The sequence below is a fragment of the Lissotriton helveticus genome, chromosome 8, assembly GCF_964261635.1.
Source record: "Lissotriton helveticus chromosome 8, aLisHel1.1, whole genome shotgun sequence".
NCBI lineage: Eukaryota > Metazoa > Chordata > Amphibia > Caudata > Salamandridae > Lissotriton > Lissotriton helveticus.
The window spans coordinates 676796400-676822798 of NC_136069.1; the positions used below are offsets into that span (position 1 = coordinate 676796400).

General features: G+C 40.8%; 1 pseudogene; it reads right to left on the minus strand.

Annotated features, from left to right (window-relative positions):
- Window positions 1-1414: 1414 nt before the first annotated feature.
- The window catches only part of LOC144773786 (uncharacterized), a 130332-nt pseudogene continuing 105347 nt past the window's right edge, over window positions 1415-26399 (minus strand).

The following is a 26399-nucleotide window of genomic DNA, read 5'->3' on the forward strand; positions in this document are numbered from 1 at the left end:
TCCTTCGCCTTCCGGACCTGCTGTGGTTTTTTTTATGTGCTTTTGTACAAAAACATATTCTTTTATTTTCTGACCTAAGTGACATCTGCCATCTTGGATTGGTATATTAAAAAATAAGGAAGAAAACAGTTGCTTCATCGCGCCTTTTTTCTTTTTTTGTGCTTTTCGCATCACCAAATTGCATTGGCAAAGCCAGTACCTGTACCTCCAAAAGGTGAGACCTAAATAATTTAAATCGGTATGCAGTTAGCGGTGAAAGTTAGTCAAGCCGCATTTCGTACCTTCGTTACAGTCTTTTGTGGCGATGCTGCCATGTTGGATCTTACTAATAACAGTATCTTCTAAAAAATAAAAAAACACTGCTCCTAATGCTGAAGGCAGAGGACGAGCCCAGTGCACTTTTTCTGCGTAATGTTAAAGGGTTTCTGGTTTCAGCCCCTGACTGATTTAAAACGGTATCTCCAAGATTTCCTTTATCCTCTCACAACCCTCTCCTTCTCCACATGCCTCCTCTTGCCTTGCTCTGTCTTTTCTCACTCACCTTTTCTGTTCTCGTTTTTCCTTTCCCCTCATACATATTGCAGTCCGCGGCCTTTTCTGTTCACCTCAGCACTCTCTCTCTCCCTCTCACTCCCTCCCTCTCTCTCCACCACTCACGCCTCATCCCTTGCCACATTCATCCTCCTTGTCACCTTTCTCTCTCCAGCGCTCTTCACCCAGTTGCCCCGAGTACAGCCTGCGTTTTACTGCACCCCCTCCCCCTCTCCTCTGAGTGAATCATTTATAAAGCATTTTGTCTTGCTGTTCTCATTATGCTCTGACGAGGGATGGCTGAGCCCATGATGTGCCTGGGCGGGAAGTGATGGGAAGCATATGCTCTAAGACTGTCCACACAGCCCGAAGACCAGACTGTACAGCTCTCAATCTTGGTTATTTCAGCACATCAGTGCCTGCAGTGCTTCCATGCAGTACTGCCCTGCATTGCTGTACTGTAATGTGCTGCAGTGTTTTCATGCAGAGCAGCACTTCCATAAATCACCGTGGTTTATACTGTGGCCATTTTACCCCACATATGTCCCTAGTGACAGGGTCTAGTTGTAGGCCGGCAGAGGATCAAACAGGAAAGGCCTATTGGAATCTAGATAATAAGGTCATGGCAGAGGGAATCTTTTATTTCCTTAAGAGTTACCTTGGCTTGGAGTCACAGTTGTTTGGATCCATTGTACATGAATTTTTATCTTGGAACATGAACACATTTTCAAATGGTTGTCTTTGGTCCAGTGTTCTAATATCGTTTCAGAAGGTACTCTGAGTGTAGTTCAGCACACTGTGACGTCTCCAGCACGCAAGCCTCAGTGGGACATAAACTTCCAGTATTGTCAACGACCTCCTGGTAATCGGGAGTCTAAGAGGTTTATATCTTGAACATCTGGGTAACTTTCATCATCAGAGACTGCACATCCAATGCATATTCTCCACCACTCTGTAGAGAGGATTCATTTTCTGTGCCAGCCTTCAAGAGATCGGTTGCACGTTTAGATGTGGGCTCAAATGAGCTTTCCGTTGACACCAGGATCCACTTTTCACACTGCTAATAACCTGTTTTTTTTATTTCTTGACATTTCATCCTCAGATCTTCCAAAGCAACTTCTTGATCACCAAGACCTTTCAGCGTGACATGGAAAGACAGAGATTGTACTATTGTGGTTTCATCGATCTCCTCCCTGTCATGAATGTCACACGACATTTCAGCCATGATGGAGTCCAGTTCAGGAAATGTTTCAACTTTAGTCTTTACTTCATTCATGGTCGCTCTGCCACTGACCCCTTTAGCAAGGATCACTGAAACAATATTGACAGACCGAATATCGACTACCCAAAATATCGAAGTAAATTTATCGACTACAAAAATATCGACTACCAATACTTAAACAAGTAACTACACAAATATCGACTCCACAATATCGCAACAAAAGAAATCGACAACAACATTATCGAACCTAAAAAATATCTCTAACAATATATATTGACTTTCAACACATATAAAGACATAAGCTAAAATATAGAAAAAAATATATAGAGCACTAAAATATCGAAAAAACATTTTATAGACTTCTCTATACATCATAAAAAACACAATATATAATGAAAAAAACATGGTAAATGGTAACATAACTCACCATAATTATATAAAATTAAGCATACTACAATTACTGAATAATTAACATAATAAAAATATAAAAAGTAACATTTCGAATATACAATACATTCACATCATATTAATATATAAAACATTATACATCTCACACTATAAAAGAATTATAAAAAAAAGATAGAAAAAAAGGTTCCACAATAAAAAATACAATAATTGGCATCTTCCATATAAACCACATAACTCCCAAAAAATTCAAACACTCTCAAGCAACCAATAAAAAACAGCAAATAATTAAGCAGACCAATGAAAACAACCAGCACATTATAGAAACACTATAAAAATAAAGCAAACACACAACTAGATAACACTTTGCACCACAAAACGTGAAGAAGGGGAAACTCTGCCAGATTTTCACCAGAAGAGAAACCTGCTACATTCAAAAAAATGATACACAAAAGAAAAGTAAGTGCCACTGCCTTATAATAGCTACTAAACTTAGCACTTAAAACAAAAAATAAAAAATTAAACAACAAAAACTGAAACATTTTCTTTCCTTCTTACCATGTCTTGCAGATATCTCAAAATTACCGAAAAAAGCCCAACTTTTACAACTCTATCAACTAAGTATGGGCGGAAAATTCGCTCCGCTCGCGGAATTTGCGGATTTTCCGCGATTTCGCGATCCGCGAATCGCACGAAAGCGCGTCAAAATCTGCGAATTTGCGAGCGGGACGAATTTTGCTCAGGAAGCACTTACAGGGTTACAGCAGGTGCCCAAGTTGAAGCTAATTTCTTGGTAACCATTAACAAAATGGTAACAAAGAAATTAACTTCAACTTGGGCACCTGCTGTAACCCTGTAAGTGCTTCCTGAGTGCGCCTCGTTGTCTACTTGCAACTATTCTCTGACCCTTCTCTGACCCTCGAAGCATGGTCAGAGAATAGTTACAAGTAAACAGCGAGGCTCCATGAACCGGAAGTACTTTAAGATAAAGCAGGTGCCCGAGTTGAAGGTCAAATTCAGTACCTCCTTAATCAGCCCCAAAAAATTCACTGGAGCTTCATTCTCCCCATCTACTGCTTTGATCGGTCTCTGACCTTTTATACACACAAGAGGCATGTGAACTCGCGTGGAAGCTTCACCCGTTTGGCCCCGCCCACACACTAGCGGTGTGCACCGTCTTCCCGCCATTTACCCACTAATGTAGACAGCTCACTCAAGGGACCCCTGCGCCCTTCGGCGCGATGGCATAGTAACACAAACATGGTCACTGGAGCTTCTTTCTCTCTATCCGCTGCTCTGATCGGTCTCTGACTTTTTATGCACACAAGAGGCATGTGAACTCGCATGGAAGCTTTGCCCGTTTGACCCCGCCCACACACTACTGGTGTGCACCGTCTTCCCACCATTTACCCACTAATATGGACAGCTCACTCAAGGGACCCCTGCGCCCTTGGGCGCGATGGCATAGTACCACACACATGGTCCCTGGAGCTTCTTTCTCCTCATCTGCTGCTCTGATCGGTCTCTGACTTTTTATGCACACAAGAGGCATATGAACTCGCATGGAAGCTTTGACCATTTGGCCCCGCCCACACACTAGCGGTGTGCACCGTCTTCCCGCTATTTACCCACTAATGTGGACAGCTCACTCAAGGGACCCCTGCGCCCTTCGGCGCGATGGCATAGTAACACACACATGGTCACTGGAGACAACTCTTCTGGCACTTTAGGCAGCTGTAGTGCGGGAAAAGCACTATACATTTACCCAACGAGGTAGCACTTACTGATTAGCCAGCAGAAAGTACTCCAGTTAAGTATGGTGCAAAATCGCAAAAAAATCCACGATTTTGCGGGGAAATTCGTGAATTCGCAGATTTTTGGGCGATTTTGCAAACCGCTCGTTCGCAAAATTCACCCATGCACTCTAAAACAAAAGTAAGTATATAAACTAAAATAACAGAGACAACTTTTAAAAGGAAAACTATCAAGAAAACGTCCTTAGGCAAAGAAATCCAGTAATATAAAATAAAACATATACAATAAGTCTCATTTTCTTTTTCCAACAGAATCACCGACAAAATAAAGAGAAGTAAAGCATCCAAACACACAGCACAGCCCTCCAAACAACTAAGAAACAGGTAAATATATAGTGAAAATTTTATAAATGCAAATGATGAGCCTAGAAACCATACTAAATATCTCGATGCAACATTTATTTACTGTAGAAAGAAAAAAGAAAAATGACTGAAGGAGCCTAATTTATAACTTCACAGAAAGGCAAAATGCCTTTATGTTATATGGGCTATACATATACACAAGAAAAACAGCATGAAATGAAAGTGTTTTGGAAATGCAGCAAATATTACAGTAACAATTGTTATGGTCGAGCTATAACACAGGAAACAACTATAACCAATACAACAGAACATAACCACCCTCCCAACGTGACAGAAATAGAAATTAGACAAATGCTTGACTCACTAAAAGAAGCAAGTAGCACAGACATCCCTTCTACAACTATCCTTAAAGAACACTTAAAAGTTCTCCCCCAACATGCATCAAGCCAACTACCTTCCATTGAATCTCTAAAAAGGACAAAAGCTAGGCAAAAAAGAACAACTGCAGCAACTCCACCTGCCCCAAAAACCTTTGAGCAAGTCCAAATTCCCCCTGAACTGAGAATAACTCATAATGACGAACCTTTCATCCTATACGACAATGCATCTAATGAAAAAAGAATCATAATGTTTGCTACAGCAGACAATATGGTGAAATTACACCAATGCGAAACATGGATGATGGATGGTACATTCTCAGTATGCCCAAAACCTTTCTATCAATTATACACCATCCATGGACACTATCAGAATTGCAATATTCCCTTCATATATAGCCTACTACCCAACAAACAGCAAAAAACCTATGTTGACCTACTAAATAAAATAAAAGAACAAACAAATAATTACTTCCCCCCAAAAATTATCATTGACTTTGAGAAAGTAATGATAAATTCAATTCTAAAAACCTACCCTCACACAGCAATCCAAGGTTGCTACTACCATTTTAACCAATGTATATGGAAACATATACAAAAATCTGCCCTAAGCTCCCAATACTGCAATGACAGCACTTTTGCCAACCAGGTAAGAAAAATAATTGCGCTAGCCTACGTTCCTGTTACCGACGTAGCAGAACATTACAACCTACTAATAGACAGCCCCTATTATAAAAAATACGAAACAAAATTAAGCCATCTATTAGATTACTTTGAAGACACATGGGTAGGAAGGCTACACAGATCAGGACACAGAAGGCAACCAAAATTTCAAATTCCCTGGTGGAACGTCTACCTAAGTACCCTAAATAAACAGGCTAAAAGTAACAACGCTGTCGAAGGATGGCACAATGCTTTCAAGCAACTACAGGCAGAGGTACCCCCACACTACATAAACTACTCCAATCATTACAAAAGGAGCAAAGTTACCAAGAACTTCGAATGGAGCAATCTGTAACACTAATTGGCCCTAAGCTGACTAAACAAACTAAAAAAATTACACTACCTTACAAGACCGCTATACCCAACCATCAGAGGCCTACAATATCTGTCTATGATAGCAAAAATAATTCTTGAAACATACCTGTACTGAGCAAATATTAAACGTAAAATATATATATTAGATACATGTTAGAAACTGTAACACAATTGTCAAATATATTTAATAAAATGTATTTAAATATATCTGAACAGTTTTCTTATAATTTCTAACATACAACATAAAATAATTAAACAAATAAAATGACAATCCCACCCAAAAATAGAAATAAATATAACTTACTCACTTTGTTGCTGAAGACAAACTTTGTAACGAAAGAAATCCTTCCATACCAGTAATCCATCCAAACAATCCAAAGGAACCCATGAAAAAATGCAAACAAATCCAAAAACTTTCTTCTCCAATACCATCCAGTCGAAAACCCTTAAAAACACGAAAATATTTATCAAAAATTAAAAAAAAGCTCCAAGGAAACCAAATGTAAAAATTAAAAATAAAAACACATCCATAACGAATCTTCTCCAAGATCGATCCAACATTAAACCATTAAAAACCCGAAAATAGTTTAAAAATTAAAGAAACGCTCCTTGAAAACGCGAAAATCTAAGAAAGTGTGTTTAAAAAAGAATAAATAATATTCTACACACTTCTTACAAAAAAAACCGCAATCTTCTCCCAAAAACGACATCCACGCGAAGTACCTGAAAAATAGAAAAAAACATATCCACCCACACACAATACACCCAAACATACATTTTCAAACATTATTAAACATTATACATGTCATTTAATTAACATTTCTAACTCTATTCCTACCTCAACATAGTATGCCCAAAACGAGTAAACCGGACCCAAAACGAAAACCGTAACTACCGCCTAAAACACACACATCCTACAACTACCGAATACTAGAAAACCTATACACACTCCACAAACACTCAAACTACATATCTAACAAATAAAATACTTAAAATTAAACTTGTCTGTCCGCAAGCGAAGCAGCCTCCAACCGCGAGCTCTTCCACGTCGAAAGGACCCAAAATAACATAAGGCGGTTACAAAATAAACCCTAACAAACAAATAGTCCCATTCATATTAATATTAAATAACATTCTAAAATTATTTAATAAATGTGTCAGTCAATATTATCTAACTATTGTATTTTTTTTTATAAAAAAAATGTAAGAATGTTATAAAAATGATTTACAATGTCCTATTTGTTATTTTCAATTACTTTATATTAATTAAACAAAAATTGACTTTAATAAAAAATACTTACATGACTGTATGAATATGAAATACTGTAATACATGTTACTATTATTTACTCTTTATAAATAAAAATAATGTACCTAAAAATATTACCTGTGTAACAATTCTTTACCCAGGGCCGGACTGGCTACCGGGCAGTTAGGAATCCTGCTGAACTTGGGGGTGATTTCATTAATGGGGACCTACATGAGCTAAACGAAATTCGTTTTGCATTCAGTATTTCACAGGACACGCAGGTCTCCATGGACGAAATCAGCCTCCACTGCAGTAAAATCAGGCAGCAGCTCGGCGGCATTCCTGACTGCCCGGTAGCCAGTCCGGCCCTGTCTTTACCTCTGTAAAAATTATTATTATTAATATTTTATGTATTAATAATAATTTCTTCCAAAAAATAAAATTGTAAATATATATCAATGTCAACAAAACCTACTATTTTTTGCTGATATATATAAATATGTTTGCTTCAAAAAATGTTTAAATATACAAACACTGTATTATAAAATTATTTTAAAAAAAATTCTATATGACTTATAAAATAAATCTTTATTTTTACAATAATAAATGTGAAATAAAAAAACAAATGTACACTGAATAAATGTCACTTTTCTTAGAAATGATTGTAATAAAAATGTGTTTACAATACAAATTTTTTTTGACCGTTATACGACTATGACTATAATGTAAATATGTTATTAAACTATATATCATCAAAATGAAAATGTGTAATAAAATCTTTAAAACATGCTGTGAGTCTAATTAATTTATTTTCACTTACTGTCAATTATAAAAATCAATTAATAATTTTATATAAATGTTACTGTATAATATGTATTTAAATACTGTAAATATCTTTCTATATACTCTAACAAAATGCTGGACAGTCAACCCATATAAATTACTATTCCCACTCGACCTAATATAAAGTCAGGGAAGGTGCTGGACACTAAACCCATAAAATGTATTATTCCCACTCCACCAAGTATAAAATCAGGGAAGGTGCTGGACATTCAACCCATATAATTTACTATTCCCACTCCACCAAGTATAAAGTCAGGGAAGGTGCTGGACAGTCAACCTATATAATTTACTATTACCACTCCACCAAGTATAAAGTCAGGGAAGGTGCTGGACACTAAACCCATATAATTTACTATTCCCACTCCACCAAGTATAAAGTCAGGGAAGGTGCGGGACAGTCAACCCATATAATTTACTATTCCCACTCCACCAAGTATACAGTCAGGGAAGGTGCTGGACAGTCAACCCATATAATTTACTATTCCCACTCCACCAAGTATAAATTCAGGGAAGGTGCTGGACACTAAACCAATATAATTTACTATTTCCACTCCACCAAGTATACAATCAGGGAAGGTGCTGGGCACTAAACCCATATAATTTACTATTACCACTCCACCAAGTATAAAGTCAGGGAAGGTGCTGGACAGTCAACCCATATAATTTACTATTACCACTCCACCAAGTATACAGTCAGGGAAGGTGCTGGACAGTCAACCCATATAATTTACTATTCCCACTCCACCAAGTATACAGTCAGGGAAGGTGCTGGACACTAAACCCATATAATTAACTATTCCCACTCCACCAAGTATAAAGTCAGGGAAGGTGCTGGACAGTCAACCCATATAATTTACTATTCCCACTCCACCAACTAAAAAGTCAGGGAAGGTGCTGGACTGTCAAACCATATAATTTACTATTCCCACTCCACCAAGTATAAAGTCAGGGAAGGTGCTGGACACTAAACCCATATAATTTACTATTCCCACTCCACCAAGTATACAGTCAGGGAAGGTGCTGGACACTAAACCCATATAATTTACTATTCCCACTCCACCAAGTAAAAAGTCAGGGAAGGTTCTGGACACTCAACCCATAAAATTTACTATTCCCGCTCCACCAAATATAAAGTCAAGGAAGGTGCTGGACACTAAACCCATATAATTTACTATTCCCACTCCACCAAATATAAAGCCAGGGAAGGTGCTGGACAGTCAACCCATATAATTGACTATTCCCACTCCACCAACTATAAAGTCAGGGAAGGTGCTGAAAAGTTAACCCATATAATTAACTATTCTTAATCCAACAAGTATAAACTCTGTAAAGGTACTAAATAATAATAATAATAAATAATCCACATTTGTATAGCGCACAATCCCCGTTAGGGTCTCTAGGCGCTGGGGGCCGTCGGGAAGATTAAGCAAGCTATTGCCCAGAGTCGCATGGTGCTGGGCTAACCTGCCGCCGGGGATCGAACCGTGATCCCCAGATTCCAGCGTCAGTCGCCCTGGCCGCGGCGCCACACCTCTCTACTAAATAGTAAACAAATATAAATTAATATTTCCACTCCAAAAACTATATACTCTAAAAAGCTGCTAAACAGTAAAACCAAATAATTTACTATTCTCAACTCCACCAAGTATATACTCTGAGAATGTGCAGAACAATATACCCATATAATGAACTTTCATAAATAATACATATCTCTTACATCACCATTTAAAAAAAATATTAAACATAATCAAAATTATCAATTAAAAATAAATATTAACAATATTCTTCTAATTTTGTATCATTATTATTAATTTTTAAATTTAAAAAAAATATTTTTCTAAAACAATTAAATATTTTTTAAATACTTTGTACCTTTTTACTTAATTTCAAACAATATTATAAAATGTGTTTAAATTAAAAATACATAATAACATTATTTTTCTCAAAACTTATCCAAAAAATAAATATGTTAAAATATTCTAAATCATAACACAATTCTTAAAAACATAATACTTTATTTACACTAAAATGAATTTGTAGATTTCATAATTGAAAATTTAAAAATTTTGTAAAAATAAATTATATTTTTAAATTAAAATAATTAAATGTAAAAATGTAATTTTAAAAAAACACCATTACACAAAAAACACACAAAACCCCCAAAATAAATGTCAACATTTAATATTTTACATTATTTTCTATAAATATTTCCTAAAAGAAACTTTATTTATGATTAAAATTCACATTTCCGAAACGAAAATGTCTAAATAAAATTTTGTTAAAAAAAAGTTTACATTAAATTTCAAATTCTAATAAAATACACACCCTACACACCTAAAAACATAAATAATGCACCAAAAACAAAAACAAATCTCACTTTTTTATAAAAATTATAAATTACATTTTTTTTAAAAATCACATAGTTTAACACACTCCCCACCCATTTCCTTTAAAAACACACATCCCACTCCTAAAATGTATTATACATTTTATTAAAATAATTAAAAATGTAAAATATTCATAAAAATAAAAATATTTTTTTTTTCAAATTCACATTTTTAAAACACTCCCCACCCTATTCCCTTAAAAGCCCACATCCCACTCCTAAAATGTATTAAACATTTTTTTAAATAATTAAAACATTTAAAAAAATGTATTTATTTAAATAAAAAACAAAATTCAAATTCACATTATTAAAACACTCCCCACCCTATTCCCCTAAAAAACCACAACCCACCCCTAAAACGTGAAATGTATAAAAAAACAAAATATATATATATATATATATATATATATATATTCACAGAAAAAACCATAGGTTATAGACCATATATAGTTAGGAATTAGCATTTACAAAACCTTGAAAATTCACTGAAAAAACCATAGGTTATAGACCATATATAGTTAGGAAATAGCATTTAGAAAACCTTATTTTACTCACACAAAACCATTGAAATTCCATATATAGTTAGTTGCACTAACTATATATCGCGCACCTGCAATCCACTGCTGATGATGTCACATATTACATCATTCATGACATGGTCAGTGACATCACTGATGACATCACTGATGACATCTCAAATGACATCACTGATGACATCACTGATGACATCTCATTTGACATTACTGATCACATCACTGCTGACATCATTCATGTGATGATACAATGAACCTCTTCAGACTCTAATATAACCTTAGATACACTCAGTGTAAACAGACACTCACAGACTGTCACTCATCCATGGAGTTACTCACACACCTAGTCAGTCTTGCAAAGAATCAATCACACCTCGATTTCCTCAACTATATAGTTATACACACCTTACTTATTGGAACATATAATAACACATATTTACTCTGTTATACAATCCCTGATACAAGTTCACAATAATCCATACAGCCACTCACACATTCACTGGCTCTTATGCACAGTTATTTATATATGTCAACTATCACATGTACTGTGTTTTACATATGTACTTACTTTGACATGTAGCACTGAGATATCCATTCACTCACCAATACACTCATGCACACAGTCAACCGCCCATACAGATGTTTCCACATGCACTTTTGAACCCATACATCTAGTGAATCAACTGCTCACACATCTATGCACAGAGTCATACACCTCCCAGACACCCACACACACACTCAGTCTCCCATACAAATACTTGGGCAACTAATCAATAACCCATATAGTTAGTCATATAGCTAATGATCAACACATGCATCAGATTACAAAACAACAGACACAATGATGCACAATTTAAAACAGTTTAGTCACTAACCCATGCACTCAGTGAGACACATTTAATCACTCACTTATACAGTCAGTCATGCACCTACTAAATCCTTCATCCAGACACTTATACATCCACTCATTCTTCAATATGTAAGACATATTTTAACTTTACAGAAGCATACAGTCACTGGATGTTGTCATCAGTGATGTCATCAGTGATGTCATTTGAGATGTCATCAGTGATGTCATCAGTGATGTCACTGACCATGTCATGAATGATGTAATATGTGACATCATCAGCAGTGGATTGCAGGTGCGCGATATATAGTTAGTGCAACTAACTATATATGGAATTTCAATGGTTTTGTGTGAGTAAAATAAGGTTTTCTAAATGCTATTTCCTAACTATATATGGTCTATAACCTATGGTTTTTTCAGTGAATTTTCAAGGTTTTGTAAATGCTAATTCCTAACTATATATGGTCTATAACCTATGGTTTTTTCTGTGAATTTCATTGGTTTTTTAACAGCTAATATCTGTAGCTGTAAAATGTATTCTTCTTTAAATCCAAAAATATATTTTATATGTTTATGAATAATTTTTTTTTAAAATATTTTTTTTTCTTCGTTCCCGCTTCGCGAATCGGGAAGCTTCCCGTTAGCTGACCTTGATGCCGCGAAATAGACCGCGAGCCGGTAAACGTTTCTTTACCGCAAGTGCCGCGTTAGAAAACAACATCGTGACGCCTCCCGTCCGCATGACGTTCCACGTTGTCGCTTGATACGTCATATGACGTGCTACGTTAGCAAACTGGTACGCGAAGCGAGTGCCAAAGCGCAGGTTTCTGGAAGCAAACCGGGAGGCCCTGCAAAGCGCTTAACGTAAACACAGCAAGTCATGTGACTTGGTAATAACACTTTTCATTGGTTCATTTCACTTTTGGTTTCCTAATGATGTAAGACTAGGTCATATAATCTAAAATGAACACTTTTGATTGGTTGAGAACTCTTGTTTTTCCCAAATGATGAAAATCCCTCCTTCTTTCCTCACTCTGACTTTCATCATTGTGAGAGAAAGACCCTTTGTGATCACTGAGCAATGGCTTCTTTAGTAGCTTCAGCTGGTGCTTCCCCACCACCTCCACCACATCCAAGGAAGAGTGGACCACCTGCTCAAGTTGTAATTCAACAAGAAGAAGAAGAAGAGGAACAGGAGGACGAGCACGAAGAGAGGCAGTTTTTGCCTGAGCAGCCCAAGACGTCTCACCGGAAAGAAAACTTCATTTGGCAATTTTTTAAAATTCCCAAAGGTCAGAAAAAAGTAAATGCAAGATACGTAACTTGCCTTATATGTCAAGATAGACTGTCCAGAGGGACCGACAAAAAATACAGTTTCGGAAACTACACAATGCATCGCCATATGACTAGGTGGCATCCTAACAACTACAGTGCTGCACAGTTTCGGAACGACCTAGATAATCTCCCTATTATGGCCAGAAGATCTGTTGTACCGGAAGTAACGGGACCAGAGGGCAGGGAGATGGTGCCAAATATACAAATGAGATTTGGTGAAGTAAAACACACCTGCGTATTTTGCGATGGATTCATTTCCTACGGAGAAAGAAGCATCACTCTGATCAACAGAGCTATTGACTATCATATGCAAGTTTGTCCGAAACGCCCAAAATAATAAATACTTCTTTTTTTTGTTTTGTTGCTCCTGTTGAGCCCTTTACAATGAATCGTTTTCATTGCCCCCTCCAAGAAAAACCCAAAAAAATATAAAACTGTTCCGAAAAATTCAAAAACAGTAAAAAAATGTTCAGAAAAATAAAAAAAAAAGTTCTTTTCAGAACTACCTCCCCGTTATTAAAAAATTGGTACAATATTTGGAACTGTGCCAACCTCTATTTCTCTTAGTTCGCTTCCTAGTTCGCTCGCTGGTACGCGAACTGGAAGCGAACCAAAAACAGTAAGTATAAGGGAAGGAAACACACACTTATGTTAAAAGAAAGACAGCTATAGGGGAGTAAACTAGAGATACTATTACCCATAATCCACTACTGATGATGTCACATATTACATCATTCATGACATGCTCAGTGACATCATCAGCAGAGGATTGCGGGTTTTTTGGCAACATGCCTTATCCACGGTTTAATAACGCTGCCTTTTGCTTTATATAAGTTTTCAAATTGTATGAAATATATACCAATAGGTCTTTATGAACCATTAGGTAGTGCTTTTGATCATGAGGTCTGGTCGCTTCCATACACATACAGATGTTTCAAAGATGATCAAGAAGTTTATCTGAATGGAGAGGAATGCACTGAGACGCCAGATCATTCACTAATGTGTAGGCACATACAGTTACACGATTCATGCAACAAACACCGACCAAATATGGCTTGCGTGTTGCAAGGCACGCCAGTTCCTGCTATCATCCCCACGTTCAAGTTGTTGGAAAATGGTAGTTATTTGATGCTCAATAATGAAGATTGTTCTGAGTTAATTAAAAAGTATTCCTTTTATCGTAACAGTAAGTGAACGGGTTATTTGCTGCAGAAATGTTCTATTTCCTCCCACACATGAACATAGGGAGTTTTCAATCTGGCCACAAATACCAACCTTGGGACACGTTTCAACGGCATGACAAGAATAAGAGCTCTTTTGTCTCAGAGAGAGGTGGCCTTGAGTTCGGCCCGTGAAACTTTCGTACTTCACATAGCGAACACCCGTACACAGGTTTGCCTTTCAATTTCAGCAACATGTTTCCGACTATCTTTAACGCATCCTCCACAAAATCCCTGGCACACTTTTTTAAAGTTGTTACCAGTGGTCTCGTGACTTCATTTGAGAAAATCTTTGGAGTCATCCCTGCTCCCTTTCATTCCATTTTCTCCACTCTGGTTCGTGGATTGCATTTTTACTTGCATTACCAGCGGACGCTCTTGTGCTTTTTTACATTTTTAAATATGGATGTCCCTCCTATGCAACCTCCGACCCTGCAGCTGCTGACACTGTTCCGCAATCGCATGCTAGAATATTATGGCACAATGCCGTTGGCGATATTAAGCACGGCATATGGATTATCTTTTCGGTTCTCCTACTTCACCTGTGTCCAGCCTGTATTTCACTGCCTGACCTGTGATTTCGATTGGGCCATTGATTTGTGTCTCTGCGGACCGGTTTCTCCTGACGTCGACTTTAATCAGCTGATGACTCCTATCATTACTCACGAGTTGATTTGTCCTGGCGAAAGGATTATGGCTGTGGCATTGATGCATGGACTACTTGGTCCCTGGAATTTACTGGCGGCAGCACAGTCTTTCTTGGAACACAGCTTTCTTGAAAACCCACCGAGCTGTCCTCTGATGGTGATAGAGGATCCGGTGCTGGGAGAGCACGTATGTTCTTTTCCGCTTTTAAATTGGATGGCTGAACTGTTTTCGGATGAAGACGGTGACTTCCTATTGGAGGCTGTTGCAGCTTATTTTGCATACACAGTTATGTCATAGACCTTTTTCATGTTTGATATGCTGAGTACTAGCATTTCATTGACAATTCATTGACTTATTTGTCAAGTTTTTATTATTTACCTTGCCTATTGGCTTAAGACTCGATAAAGTACTTGGCTGTTTTATTTTTCTTTAGCATTGAATTTTCCTAGTTTTTAATGCTTTACCTTGCGGACCGTCCACATATAAACTTGCAATCTGCTCTCATGAGATGGCACTTCTATTATCTTATTCAGTTCGTTTCCGGATCATGAGGAGGTGTCATCTAGGTCCTGGATATCTTTACACCGTGTTAAGTTAGCATGGGCTCATTACCGGTTTAAACGCCATTTTTCCTTTTTTGCAACTTCTGCACACGACACTTAGTTGTTGCTTTAGCTTTCCACCTAGTAGTTCATCGTGGTTTACATGAGAATAATATGTTATTGGTCTACTATCTGCTTTACTTGTTAAACTATATCTGTACAGCGAGTGCTAAAGTTTCAAGAACAACACGATACAGAATTGTTATGAGGTCTGATCTCCACGACTTCATACTCATAACATAAGTGCAACTTCTGCCAATTCTGGGCATGAGGCGGGTTTTATATTGCTTTGCCGAACACACATACACAACAGTTGATGCGGTTCACATGAAGAGAGAGCTGGTGTATGCTGATGTGATTCCTTCAAATCTAAGACACTAAAGTATGGACACGCCCTAAACCAACACAAAGAGACCTTCTTAGCAAATAATATAATATGTGTATTAGGGAGGGTGAGATATAAGCAGCCGCGGGCCGTGGAGGGAGTTACGATGGGGCAGGGAGGCGGGGAGGGGGAGAAGCAGGGTGGAGCCCTCTCTACCTTGCCCCTCCCCCTCCCCGCCTCCCTGCCCCACCGTAACTCCCTCCACGGCCCGCGGCTGCTTATAAGTGTTGCTAACTCTTATTCATTTACAGCATGTTAACATACTGTCACCATTCGCTTTTTATGTACTAGTAACTATGCTGGTAATTTTGCTACTGATAATATGTGTACTTGTATTCTCCACCCTGCTTCTCCCCCTCCCCGCCTCCCTGCCTCACCGTAACTCCCTCCACGGCCCGCGGCTGCTTATAAGTGTTGCTAACTCTTATTCATTTACAGCATGTTAACATACTATCACCATTCACTTTTTATGTACTAGTAACTATGCTGGTAATTTTGCTACTGATAATATGTGTACTTTTATTATCTAAGGTACTACGCCTGAGAAGACGGCATTAGTAAATAAACATTTCAAATACACATGTGTTCTTCTTAACTCCATGTTCTGGTTTCTAAGAAATATATAACGACCGACTGTTCATGAGTTCCACGTATCCTGAGGTACTATAAGTTCATATTCTGGATTGTCTAAACATTGAGAGTTTGTTATATCCAATGTGACACTGTACCTAGCTTGCTAAATAGTTTTTGATTACTAACGTGAGTTTTGGGACACCCTAATTCGCCGAGGTTCCAATCCTCTGTCCACAGTTCTGTGTGAGAACAGAAACCCTGCGACAGGGGCACCCCCGACCCTTGCTGGAGCTTCATCACACTTGCGATACAACTCCAGCAATGCGCCACCTTTACGGCACAGATACATCACGCATCTGTGCTGTTTTTGCCCCATGATGCGCCGCATTGTAAATGCAGCACACCATAGGTGACGGAACAGCGGCACAGAATGACTAACACATCCCTGGTGATGCGCCAGTCATCATAAATCTATCCCTATGCTTCTTATCTTGTTAGAGATGAACCGCCATATGTATCATAAAAGTTATTTGCATTTCCTAAATAGCGAACTTTAAGGAATAAATAGCGATTCTTTACCATTCCTAGTTTGCGATGAGCTATTTGCTAATTAGCCGAATGTAGCCCAATGAAGCCCAATGTAGCCCAATGTAGCCCAAAGATGGCCGCCAGACACACAAAAAAACAAATGTAGCCCAAATATCAGCCAGATGTAGCCCAACTATAGCCCAGTGACAGAATGACCAATCAGCTTCGCAAACCTCCGTTACGCGAAGCGGAGCGCTGTTACAGATATATATCTTTTTTTGAACGTTAATTTCTCAAAATCCACTGGAGCACATATATTGAGACCTAGCAAAGGCACATCGGGCTACCAGTCCTTAATATTTTGCCAAGTTTCGTGCAAATCCATTCAGCCGTTCAATTATTATTTTTATTATTTTTTTTTGCCCCGCGGGGCCCTTTTAAAACCTCCACATCAAACCTAGGGGGTCAGCGAGGATCTACTATGCCCCCTTATAGTTATTTCCCCCTTTGTTTTGACCTCCTCTTGTCTCTCGATCCTACCGAGAGACAAGATGGCGGCCGCTACGGACTGTTTGGAATGTTGACAGACGCCGGAGAACCAATCAGCTTCGCTTCACAAAGCTCCGTTGCGCGAAAAGTCCGCGAACCAGAGCGCTAACCGGTCCGCTGTTACAGATATATATCTTTTTTTAAACGTTAATTTCTCAAAATCCACTGGAGCACATATATTGAGACCTACAAAAGGCACATCGGGCTACCAGTCCCTACAATTTTGCCAAGTTTCGTGCAAATCCATTCAGCCGTTCGGGCTAAAAGTGAGGCCAACCGCCCTATGGAAAACTCAATGTTAAAAACACGTTTTGGGACCCCCCTTTTTTCTCGGCCCCCACTGGACGAACCCCCCCCAAATTTTCAAGGGCTGCTCAGAAACAAAATGTGCCATTTTCCTGAAAATTTCAGCCGATTCCGTCCACAAACGCCAAAGTTATTAGACATAGAATTTTCAAAAAACCCATAGAGAAAAAATCCTAACTATATATACCTACTGGCGACCGCCAGTAGGTAATATATATATATATATATATATATATTTATTCAAATATATATATTTTAATTCACTCCCTACCCTATTCCCCTAAAATCCCACATCCCACTCCTAAAATCAATTATAATTTAAAAAAAATAATAAATGTTTTAAAAATATTTATAGAAATGTAATACAAAAATATATCTATATATATACAAACCAAAGTATGTCCGTTTGTCCTTTATGCATTATTACACCATTCATCCGATCGGCATCAAACTTTGGGAAGTTGTTGAGTACGCTCCCGCGAAGGTTTCAGGCTAAAAAAAATATACATTTTTTTTTTTAAGTTGTTGAGTACACTCCCGCGAAGGCCACCCAGGGCCCTCATTATCCTTCCAATACTGAACGTTTACACTTTCTGGTGCGACTCGCTTTTGCACTGACCATCAACAAAGGACAAGGACAATCGTTGCAAGTGTGTGGACTAGATTTGGAGAATCCGTGCTTCTCACATGGACAACTGTATGTGGCGAGCTTTCTGATTTATTCGTCTACGCACCAGACGGAAAACCAAAAAATGTTGTGTATCGAATAAAAAAACAATATTAAAACAACACTTTGAAATGTCTTCCATATTAAAATGAATAAGTTTCAATAAAAATGACACAATGTAAATTGAATGTTATCATAACAAGTTTCCTTAAATTTCCTTTCTTCATGAGATCGCAGCAACGCGCGATGGGTAAGCTAGTATACTATATTTAGGGCTCCCGGTTTTCCGTTTTTACGGATTTATACATATAAATACAGACGGAAAACTATATTTCCTTTGTCTGTATTTATATTTAGAAACGGCAAAATACTAGCACATTTTGCCGGGCTTCAGTGCAGAAGACAGTGTACATCACGTGCGATGCCAGACACAATCAATCAAGCATTTGGAAATGCGCACAATGCTGCGATGCTGGTCTTTAACAAAATCATCCCGGAGCGTGCTCTGAAGGTAAGTAAATTAACAAACATACATTTTTTTTTTTTACAAACACCTAACTTTTTCGACATTATCAACAGTCTATATTTCAAACATCGATATTATTACACTCTATATTTTGACTTTCGATATTCTAACACTCTATATTTTACGTTTCGATATTTTTAACTAACAAAATATAACGATATTTTAAAACATCGATATTAACTACTCGATATTTCTAACTTCGATATTATTTATTTTTTAAATTCGATAAAACATACATCGATAATACTTACCTCGATATTACTGGCATCTCAATATCACTCATTCGATATTCCGTCCACTCGATAAAAATGACTCGCTATTTAGACTGCACACCCTTTAGCAACAATTAGACACAACGCAGCATTTTGTCCAGTTTTATTAAGTCTTATTCTGTTCAATGGTTCCTCACATTCTTTAATAGCAGATGGTGAGTTGCTAGTAGCCAAGTACGAGCTGGAGCAAGAACTGACCACACCAAAAGTGTGGGTCTTTTTCAAGTGCTCTGAAGCACTTTGGACATTCTCAACAATAGTAAATGCTGGTCCCTTTAATACACCGTGGAGGTTTTCAGTTTATACAATTGCTCTTTTCAGTTCCGTCTCCTGAGAGTTAGAGTGAAGATTGCAATCAGCTTTCAAGCTGCTGCTTTGAGAATGACGATTCTCCAATTAATATGAAGAGAGAATCTTGATTTCATTAAAGACATACGGAGGCTAACATTATGCAAATACTTTTATTTGCTGCCCAAACATGCAGCCCTTTAAAGAATATCATTATATCACAATAAAATAGTACTTTAACAACATAACAACTCCGTTGAGCAGGCTCCTATCTTCCTCGTGGGCTGCGATGACACAGGAGAACAGTGAAGAAATTTCATCAAAAAGTTATTCCTTAGGATTATTATCTGAGAAGGAACAAGAAAATGCCATATGGTAAAAAAGGCAACAGATAATAATTACATTTTTCAGATATTAAAAGAAAAACATTTGACATCAATCAACCCAAACCTCTCAGGGAGAGGAGGGTGGGATAATGTTAGCCTCCGTATGCCTTTAATGAAATCAAGATTCTCTCTTCATATTAATTGGAGAATCGTCATTTCATTACAAGACCGGAGGCTACCATTATGCATGTTTAAAGCCATGCAAAGCTGCACCGCTAACATGTTCTATCGGTCTCAAGTAAAACTTCGAGAAGGTACTTGCATTAGACCAATCTGCAGCTTTAAGTATTTCGGGCAGAAAACGCCCAGCCCAAAATACTTTGCTTGCCATTGCAACTCTAGAAGAGTGAGCACCAAACCTAGATAGATCCACACCTGCTTCATGCATAATCAGACGGATCCATCTCGCTAAAGTAGCTGATGATACAGGCCTAAAAGGTCTAACATTAGATAAAAGAAGTTGATCACAGCCAGCAGGTCTAAAAAATGAAATCTTATTTTCATAACACTTCATGCAATTAACAACACATAATTTTTCACATTCATGAAAAAAGGGATAGAAAATAGATTCTGACATTGTTTTAGTTCTTTTCCAGATATCGAAATGAACACCTTCAGAAGAATGAAATCTATAGGAAAGTTCAAGAGCTTTATTATCAGACACCCTCCTGAAGGATATTAAACATAATAAGGTTGCTAGTTTCATTGAAATCTTTTTAAGGGAAAGTAATTCATTGACAGGCCAGGACATGAAGAGATTAAAGATAAGATTAACATCCCAAAGAGATTCTTAACGAGCCCTAGGAGGTCTCCATAGTCTAATACCCTTCATGACCCTTTTGATAAGTGGATTACTACCGATGGCAAAGTTATTAATTAAACAATGACCTGAAGAGATAGCTGATCTGTAGCAGTTGATGGTTCTAAAAGAAAGACCTGACTCAAAAAGATGTGCGAGGTAATTAGCTACGAAAGGTAAAGGACATTGAACGGGATCCAAATCCCTTTCAAGGCACCAACCAGACCATTTCTTCCATATTCCGCTGTATCTCTTTCTTGTCCCAGGGGCCCATGATTCTTCCAGTAAGCTTTTAGCTTCTCCCGAAAGTTCAGAATATCTCCCTGAATCCCTGATATCCTCCAGACAAGAAGGTTCATTTTGCCCTCCAAGACTAAAGGATGTTCTTCTCTGTCTGGGCCTCGTAGTAGGCCCAAACATGATGGGATCAACCATGGGAAGTCTACCGCCAATTCCATTACACCGGGAAACCATACTTGGGATTTCCAGAAAGGAGTCACCAGAATTATGTTGCATGATTCGAGTCTCACTTTCCACAATAATCTCTGAATCATTGAGAAGGGAGGGAAGGCGTAGCCCTTCGTTCCTTCCCAAGGTTGGAGAAAGGCATCTACTCCTGACGCATTTGGGTCTGGCCTCCAACTGAAGTATTTCAGAACTTGGTTCGTCAATCGGCTGGCAAACAGATCTATCAGAATTGGACCCCAAACTTCCTGAATTAGATGAAAGAATTTGGGATTCAGCATCCAATCGCTGGAATCGTGAAGAAAACGTGAATTCCAGTCTGCCCTCAGATTTAACGAACCGGGAATATAATCTGCTCTTTTTGTGTTCCCAACAGAAATACCATATTTTCTTCGCGATATCAGAGAGATTTTTGGATTTCGCGCCACCCAATCGATTTATGTAAGAGACGGCTGAAAAATTGTCCAGACGGATTAAAGTATTGGAATTCTTCAGAACTTCTCTGAAGCTCATAAGGGCATTTAAGGCTGCTAGCATTTCCAAAGAGTTTATGTGGAGGGATTGTTCTGAAAAAGACCATCTCCAACCAGTTTCTAAGTTGTTCAGAAGAGCACCCCAACCACGGTTGCTCGCATCTGATTCTAGGATAAAGTCTGGTACATTTCCGAGTATAGCTTTTCCATTCCAAGCTTGGAGATTGTTTAACCACCAATGTAGGTCTTCTCGAGCGTCTTCTGAAAGGGTAAGGGAATCTTCGTACCAGAGACCCTTCCTCAGGCCTTGAGCTTTTAATCTCTGCAAGCCCCTGTAGTGAAGTGGGCCCGGATAAATTGCTTGTATAGAGGATGAAAGGAGACCCAAAACCCTGGCTAGGTCTTTCAGACATATAATATCTTTTGAAAGGACTTAGGAAACGTATTTCCTGATCTTGGTAACCTTTTGGTGGGGAAGGATTAGGTTGGATAGAATAGTATGGACTTTGAAACCCAAGAATTATATTTCCTGAGTTGGGGTTAAAATAGATTTTTCCAAATTTATGATAAAACCCAAGTCCCGAAGGAGGTTCATAGTGATATCTAAGTGTTCCAAAAATTCTGTCTTGTCTTGAGACATGATGAGGATATCGTCTAAATAAATTATAAGACGAATCCCCCTTTCCCTTAGGTAACTGACCACCGGACGAAGAACCTTGGTGAAACACCAAGGGGCCAAAGATAGACCGAAGAGGAGACATTGGAACTGATAAAGAATTCCTTTCCAAGTAAATCGGAGATATTTGCGGCATTCCTCGTGCATGGGAATGGTGAAATAGGCATGTTTCAGATCCAGTTTCATTAGCCAGTCTTTGGTCTGAAGGATGTCCCTCAAAAGATGGATACCCTCCATCTTGAAATGTCTGTAGATTAGAAAATTGTTTAAATTTTTTAAATTTATAACAGGTCACCAACCCTTGTCTTTCTTTTTGACTAAGAAGATAGAACTTAGAAAGCTTTTTGTTAACTCTGAAAGTGGAATTTTTATAATAGCTCCTTTCTCTAACATTTGGGAGATCTCTGTCTCTATTAATTTAGAATTTTCCAAGTCTAAAATGAGTTCTCTGGAAGTTCTTTCCTGAAAGGGTTCTTCCCAAAATTCTATTTTGAATCCCACAACAGTCTCCAAAACCCATGGATCTTGAGTGACTCGAAGCCAATTCTTTTCGAAGTGCTTACCGTAGTTTCCCTGATTGGATGATCGAGGTCTGCCACCACGGGATCTTGAGCCCCTTCCTCTTTGTGGATAGAAGTTTGAGTTTCCACGGAAACCTCCATAGGGATGATAGCCTCTGTTGTCTTGATAAGACTGGGACCGGGATGAGGTGCGGCTGACAGGTTGTCCCCTTCTGTCAGCCCTTCCAAAAAGTGATTGAGTGCTAAAGACTCTACGCATATTTGACTGTGCCCTACTAAAGGCATTAAAGGTGGAGACATACTTCCCGAGTGTTTTAACGAAGTTATCTCCGAATAAGAGTCCTTTTGTGTTGGACATATCTTCACTAGCTGAGAGATCCGCTAGTTTCGGGTTCGTCCTTAGGAGAACAGCCTTTCTACGTTCAGTGATTAGATTCGCGTTAGCATTGCCGATAAGGCAAAGAGCACGTTGTGACCATCCTCGAAGCACCTCTATGTCTATAGGTGAGTCATTAGCTTTAGCCTCCTCGGTAATATCCAAAGTTTTTGAGAGTGGTCCCATTACATCAAGGAGTTTATCTTGAGCTTGTTTAAGGCACCTTTTGATTCCTTTTCTAGGATCCCTTCCAGATTTGAACAGAAAGGTAATTAGGTCAGGATCAAGATTAGGGCGTCGATTCCGATCCGGTAAAATAATCCGACGTACGAATCGTATTCGTAGCCGATTCCGTACGAATGGGAAACTACCGTCCGACCTGCGAATTCCGATCCGTTTCCGTTGATTTCCGTACGATTTTCTACGACCCGTACGAATGACATTCGTTTACCCGTACGAATAAGCCTCGTGCAGACCACCGTACGATTCGTAATCAGGCCGTACAAACTCACTATTCCGATTCGGAACGAAAGGCCTGAGCGAGATACGTACGGGCCAAAGTATTCACGCTTCAACATTGATTCGTAGGAACATTCGCCTCACTGCAAGCTCCACCAATACATACTACACGCACACCCCTCGGCCAAGCCTACGCGAACCCCCCCACCCGCCAACGGCCCGTACCACTCACACGCACTCACAAGTACGACACGCACCCCCCCCAACAAGCCTACACGAACCCACCCACCCGCCAACGGCCCGTACTACTCACTCGCACGCACAAGTATGACACGCACCCCCCCAACAAGCCTACGCGAACCCCCCCACCCGCCACCGGCCCGTACCACTCACTCGCACGCACAAGTACGACATGCACCCCCCCAACAAGCGTACGCGAACACCCCCACCCGCCAACGGCCCGTACTACTCAAACGCACGCACAAGTACCACACGCACACCCCTCGGCCAAGCCTACGCGAACCCCCCACCCGCCAACGGCCCGTACCACTCACTCGCACGCACAAGTACGACACGCACCCCCCCAACAAGCCAACGCGAACCCCCCCACCCGCCAATGGCCCGTACCACTCACTCGCACGCACAAGTACGACACGCACCCCCCCCAACAAGCCTACGCGAACCCCCCCACCCGCCAACGGCCCGTACCACTCATTCGCATGCACAAGTACGACACGCACCCCCCCCAACAAGCCTACGCGAACCCCCCCACCCGCCAACGGCCTGTACTACTCAAACGCACGCACAAGTACCACACGCACACCCCTCGGCCAAGCCTACGCGAACCCCCCCACCCGCCAACGGCCCGTACTACTCACTCGCACGCACAAGTACGACACGCACCCCCCCCAACAAGCCTACGCGAACACCCCCACCCGCCAACGGCCCGTACCACTCACTCGCACGCACAAGTACGACACGCACCCTCCCCCAACAAGCGTACGCGAACACCCCCACCCGCCAACGGCCCGTACCACTCACACGCACGCACAAGTACGACATGCACACCCCTCGGCCAAGCCTACGCGAACCCCCCCACCCGCCAACGGCCCGTACTACTCACTCGCACGCTCAAGTATGACACGCACCCCCCCCAACAAGCCTACGCGAACCCCCCCACCCGCCACCGGCCCGTACCACTCACTCGCACGCACAAGTACGACACGCACCCCCCCAACAAGCGTACGCGAACACCCCCACCCGCCAACGGCCCGTACTACTCAAACGCACGCACAAGTACCACACGCACACCCCTCGGCCAAGCCTACGCGAACCCGCCAACGGCCCGTACCACTCACTCGCACGCACAAGTACGACACGCACCCCCCCAACAAGCCAACGCGAACCCCCCCACCCGCCAACGGCCCGTACCACTCACTCGCACGCACAAGTACGACACGCATCCCCCCAACAAGCCTACGCGAACCCCCCCACCCGCCAACGGCCCGTACCACTCACTCGCATGCACAAGTACGACACGCACCCCCCCCAACAAGCCTACGCGAACCCCCCCACTCGGCAACGGCCCGTACTACTCACTCGCACGCACAAGTACGACACGCACACCCCCCAACAAGCCTACGCGAACACCCCTACCCGCCAACGGCCCGTACCACTCACTCGCACGCACAAGTACGACACACACCCCCCCAACAAGCCAACACAAACCCCCCCACCCGCCAACGGCCCGTACCACTCACTCGCACGCACAAGTACGACACGCACCCCCCCAACAAGCCTACGCGAACCCCCCCATCCGCCAACGGCCCGTACTACTCACTCGCACGCACAAGTACGACACGCACACCCCCCAACAAGCCTACGCGAACACCCCCACAAGCCAACGGCCCGTACCACTCACTCGCACGCACAAGTACGACCCCCCCCCGACAAGCATACGCGAACACCCCCACCCGCCAACGGCCCGTACTACTCAAATGCACGCACAAGTACCACACGCACACCCCTCGGCCAAGCCTACGTGAACCCCCCCACCCGCCAACGGCCCGTACTACTCACTCGCACGCACAAGTACGACACGCACACCCCCCAACAAGCCTACGCGAACACCCCCACCCGCCAACGGCCCGTACCACTCACTCGCACGCACAAGTACGACACGCACCCCCCCCCCAACAAGCGTACGCGAACACCCCCACCCGCCAACGGCCCGTACTACTCACTCGCACGCACAAGTACGACACGCACCCCCCCAACAAGCCTACGCGAACACCCCCACCCGCCAACGGCCCGTACCACTCACTCGCACGCACAAGTACCACACGCACACCCCTCGGCCAAGCCTACGCGAACCCCCCCACCCGCCAACGGCCCGTACTACTCAAACGCACGCACAAGTACCGCACGCACACATAACGCCAACACCAAAACGACCACAAGGACCTTGCTAACGAGTCGCACTACCACACTGAACATGTCTCCTGTGTACACACCTTTGACAATCAATGTCCTGGTCACAGCCAAACAGCCAAACAGAGGACAACACCAACACCCACCCCATATAACACCCACCCCAACAATTCAAAATAAGCCACACCCACCATTTGATCAATAAAAGGGACCACACATACAACCCATCATCCTTTGCAACATACCCATTCTTGCGAGGAAACTGAGAGCACACAAACTATTGCCGACACATACCTTCACACATACACCCTATCTCATCTACACCCACACCACCCCCTTCACATTCTGACCCAAACACCCTCATTCAT